The following is a 5,625-nucleotide window of genomic DNA, read 5'->3' on the forward strand; positions in this document are numbered from 1 at the left end:
AATATGTAACTTAAATGCACAGATACTTTGAAAATCTTATTTAAATAGTCACCACAAGCTTTAGTTCTACTAAAGCTTTCAACTAGGGTTGCTCACAAGGGATTAAGTAAATTGGGCTGGCGGAAAAGTGGAATGGAAATAACATAGGTCTCAAATCAAGGAGAAGTTTGTCTACAGGTGGACAATGAATCTCTTCCTCTCCCTCAGCTTCAGTTTCTTGCTCTCTGAAATGAGGAGGTGAGGAGGTAGGTAGAGGCTGGAACAGATGGTCTTTCAAACACTGACAATTTAGAGTGCTGTGACTGACTTGACTTTTGTTACCTACACTCTATAGAGGGTGGGAATAGAGAGGGGCTGCTAGTGATAGTGAAAACAAACAAACAAACAAAAACAATGGGCAGGGGTGAGGAGGGTATTTATAAGCAAAGAAGCCTGAAAAATAAGTGGGAAATAATTATTCAAAGTTGCCCAGTGGATAAATGGCAGCTCAATTGCCATTCACAGCCAGGTCTGAAGAATTTCAAAGTTCATATTGCTTCCACCAGGCCAAAATTGTCTTCACAGTTTTCTTATCAGAAAATTATGGCCAGTAATATGTACCCTCAGAAAGCTCATGTGGTAATTAAAAGAGATCATGTGTATGGAACAACTTTATAAACAGGAAAGCATTGTACATATCTGAAGGATTACTTTGTTGTTAGGTTTCATTTTTAAAGGTGGTGCCATCAACATTTATGTCATTTTCAGAGAAGACTAATTACTATGAACATAATAGGAGCATATACTGTATTTTGAATTTTGAACTCTGATTTTTCCAAGCTCCTTGCTATGGAAAACCAGGATAAACTGACCTTTGGAAAATGGTGAACATTCTCCAAGTCCTGTGGGCTTATTTCCTAAATATCTTACAAATCTGCCTACTTCTCTTCATCTTTGCTAGTGACTGTCTAGTTCAAGACACTGTCCTTTCTCACCTAGACCACCATAAATGGTGTCCCTCCTTCCACTCTTACTTTCGTGAAGTCAGCTTTGCACTGAGCAAAGCAGAGGGACTTTTTAAAATTAAGATTTATTTTTTAGAGCAGTTTATGTTCACAACAAAACTAAGGGAAAGTCACAGATATTTCCCATGTACCCCCTGCCTCCACACTTGCATAACCTCCCTCATTATCAACATTCCCACCACAGAGGTGCACTTGTAACAATAGATGAACCTACAGTGACACATCATAATCTCCCAAAGCTCATAGTTTGCATTAGAGTTCACTCTTCATGATGTACATCTATGAGTTTGGACAAATGTGTAATGACATGTATCTATCATTATCATATCATACAGAGATTTTTCACTGCTCTAGAAGTCTTCCGTGCTCCACATATTAATCCCCTCTGCCCCTTGGCAACCACTGATCTTTTTTACTGTCCCAATAGTTTTACTTTTTCTAGAATGTTGTATAGATGGAATCATACAATTTGTACTGAATGAACCATACAATATGTAGACTTTCAAACTGGCTTCTTTCACTTAGTATTATGAATTTAAGGTTCCTCCATGTCTTTTTATGACTTGATAGCTCATTTATTTCTAGTACTGAATAATATTCCATTGTCTGGATGTACCACAGTTTATTTACCCATTCATCTACTGAAGGACATCTTAGTTGCTTCCAAGTTTTGGCAATTATAAGTAAAGCTGTTATAAACATCATGTGCAGGTTTTTGTGTCAATATAAGTTTTCAGCTTGTTTGGGTAAATACCAAAGTGCATGATTGCTGGATCATATAATAAGAGTATGTTTGTTTTTTTAAGAAACCATCGAACTTCTCTTCAAAAGTGACTTTACCATTTTGCATTCCCACCAATAAAGAATGAGAGTTCCTGTTGCTCCACATTCTCACCAGCATTTGGTGGTGTCAGTGTTCCAATGTTGGCCATTCTGGTAGTGGTATCTCATTGCTGTTTAAATTTCTACTTCACATGTGGCATATGATGTGGACCATCTTTTCATATACTTGATTGTCATCTGCCTATCTTCTTTGATGAGGTGTCTGTCAAGATCTATGGCCTATTTTTAACCTGGTGGTTTGTTTTCTTATTGTTGAGTTTTAAGAGTTCTGTGTATATTTTACATAACAGTCCTTAATTGATGTGTCTTTTACAAATATTCTCTCCCAGCTGTGGCTTGTGTTCTTATTCTCTTGACATTGTCTTTCACAGAACAGAGGTTTTTAATCTTAATGAAGTCTACTTTATTAATTCTTTCTTGTATGGATTGTGCCTTTGGTGTTCTGTCTAAAAAGGCATCACAACTCTTAAGTTCATTCGGGTTTTCTCCAATGTTATTTTCTAGGGGTTTTATAGTTTTGCAATTTATATTTAGGTGTGATCCATTTTGAGTTAATATTTTTTTGTTTGTATCTAGATTCATTTTTTTACAGCACCATTTATTGAAAAGAGTATCTTTGCTCCATTTTATTGCTTTTGTTTTTTTGTCAACAATCAGTTGACTATATGTATGTGGGCCTATTTCTGGGTTTTCTATTTCAGAGGGATTTTCTAGAACAGCCATATTAAGGTATTATTGACATACAAAAATATACACATATTTAAAGTTGTTCAAATTGATAACTTTTATCTTATGCATATATTCATGAAGCTATCACTTAATCAAGATAGAGAAATATCCATCACCCCAAGGAAGTGCCCCTTTACACTTCCTCTCTCCGCCCCCTCCACATTCCCCTTCTGGCAATCAGTGATCTGCTTTTTTGTCACTATAGATTAGTTTCCATTTTCCAAAATTTTATATCAGTGAAATCATCATTTTTGTCTGGCATCTTTCACTCAGCATAATGTCCTTGATATGCATCCAAGCTCTTATGTATATCAGTAGTTTGTTCTTCTTTATTGCTATCCCATTGTATGAATGTATCACAGTCTGTTTATGCATTAGTTTGTTGATGGAATTTGGGTTCTTTACAATTTTGGGCTATAATAAATAAAGCATTATAAACATACATACATACATCTTTGCATAGACATAGTGCTTTTATTTATCTTGACTGTATATTTAGTAGTGGAATGGGTGGGTCACAGAGTAGGTATATGTTTACCTTTTTAAGAAACTGCCAACCTGTTTTCCAAAGTGGTTGTACCAAATGCCCCGTAGCATTTCCTCCACATTCTCCCCAACACTTGGTATGGTCAGTCTTTTTAAATTTAGCATTATAATTTCATGTGCAGGTATTTCTCATTTAATTTGCATTTCGCCAATGAATTATGATTTAAAGCACCTTTCACATGCTTATTTGCCATTTTTATATTTTCTTTGATAAAGACTTTGCTCAAATTATTTGCCTGTTTAAAAAAAATGGGCTGCTTGTTTTTTATGGAGTTATTTTTAAAGTTATTTACATATTCTAGATACAAGTTCATTATCAGAAATATGACTCACTAATATTTTTTCTCATTTTGTAGTTTGTCTTCATTGTATTACAGTATCTTTTTGAGAACAGAAAATTTTAATTCTGATGGAGTCCCATTTATTGATTTGTTCATTTTTGGATTATGCTTGTGGTGTCAGATTTAAGAAATATTTTTCTAACCCAGCATCACAAACTGTATTTTTTTAAAAGCCTGTGTTTTTTCTAGAGGTTGTATAGTTTCAGTTTTACATTTAGGCCTATGATTCATTTTGAGTTAATTTTTGTATATGGATATCCAGTTCTTTTGTATACAGATGTCCTTTTGTTTCAGCACCATTTGTTGAAAAGACTATCCTTTCTCTTCTTAATTGACTTTAGATCTTTGTTATTAATCAATTGTCACTACATGTTTATGTAGAGTTTCTTTTTAATGTTGAATCTGATCATATCATGCTCCCACTTAAATTCTGTCTCTGGTTTGCATTGCTCTTAGTACAAATGTTCAAGTCTTTAACCAGACCCTACATGATTGGGTGTCTCTCCATATCTCTGATTTTATCTCATACCACTTCTCCTCCTGCTTTCTGAGCTCCACTCACACTGGTCTTCATTCAGAGTTCCTCAAATGCCTGACAGTCCTTCATGCATTTTCATATGCTGTTCCCTGTTCCTGAAATACTAGTTTATCCTTCTGCCTGCTAATTTAGTTAATGCCTATGCATAGAGCACTTTCAGAAAAACTCTGTCGACCTCTTAGGCTAGCTCAAGTTTCCCACTCACTCAACTTTTAATATATTTTAACAGTACCCAATATTTCTCCTTTGGATGACTTCTCAAAAGTAAAATTTTATTAATTGTACACTTAGTTGTTTAGTATCTATTTTCCTCATTAGACTGTAAGTTTGTTTCCTGAGAGCAGGGACTGTGTTGGTTTTGTTCATCACTGACTCCTTAGGACTCATGGTCCTGTGGCACATGGTCAGTGCTCAATAAATATCTGTTGAATAAATAGATGGATTCTATTTCCCCAAAATTAAAATTTTATTTCCAAACAGAGTTTGGCTTTGGGGGTTTGCAAAAACCCTTGTGGTTTCAGCATACTTAGGCAGGCAATAAACCTTTCCTTCACCTACAAGTAAAGTAGCGAATCTCCCCAATTCATGCATTGAATGGGTATTTATTAAACACTTACTGCTTGCCAGGCTCTGTGCTAGTCACTGGGGAGTCATTGATGAATAGGATACAGTGGACTATGTCTTTTAGGTGGTTATTCACGATCTAAAATGGAGAGTGAGAAATCACTTTAATAACTACATTTGAGTTGAGCTGGAAATGAGGAGTGGGGTTTATGAATGAACTCTCAGAATTCTTCCTTCTGTTGATTTGTGGATGTTTGCTATTTCCTCCACTTAGAGGGTTATAAAAAACTACTTTCTCCCTTATTTTCTTCCTTCCCCTTAAATGTTGGAGCTTCCATCTTATCTTATCCTTCCCCACAGCTCTAGTCCTAACTTCTCCCTTGACCATCTTCTTCCAGAATATCTTCAACAAAATCAGAATCATAGAGTTCTTTCTAAAAAGACAACTGATAGCACTGTTCTCTGCTCTATCACATTTAAGTGCCTATACTAGGGGTTTCAAACTTGAATACCTCCTAAGCAGCAAAAGTGAGTGAAGAGACCCTGGTATTAGACAAAAAGTTGTGATAGTGGTGGCTGTGGTCAACTAGAGAACAGATACACCTTCTAAAGGAGGCAGCCACCACTCAATTCCAACTGGTTGTTGCCAGGCAAGAGTGAAGCCTCAATATTCCAGATATTCCATGATTTTTTAAGAACAGCTTTCCAAACTTTAATGTGAAATCTCCTTAATTTTTTAAAAAGTTGGCAACTAATTCAATTGGTTTAGAAACATCATGCAGGCCAACCCTTTTCAAGCCAAAAAAAAAAAAAAAAAGTCTGTGGACAGAAGTTAGTTTGTGGGCTGCCAATATGTAACCTCTGGCCTGCAGGTTCAAGTCCATAGCCTAGCCTTTAAAGTGTATCACTGTTAGACCCTAATCTCTCTCTGCAGCCCTTTCTCCCATCTCATTCTCCTGTCAACCACCCACCTTTTCAGCCATATCAAACTTCATGGGCTCCCTCTGAAAATATCCTATACTCTCAGACCTGCCTACCTTTGGGTCATGCTGTTGGCTTT

The sequence above is a fragment of the Camelus bactrianus genome, chromosome X (genome assembly GCF_048773025.1).
Source record: "Camelus bactrianus isolate YW-2024 breed Bactrian camel chromosome X, ASM4877302v1, whole genome shotgun sequence".
Classification (NCBI taxonomy): domain Eukaryota; kingdom Metazoa; phylum Chordata; class Mammalia; order Artiodactyla; family Camelidae; genus Camelus; species Camelus bactrianus.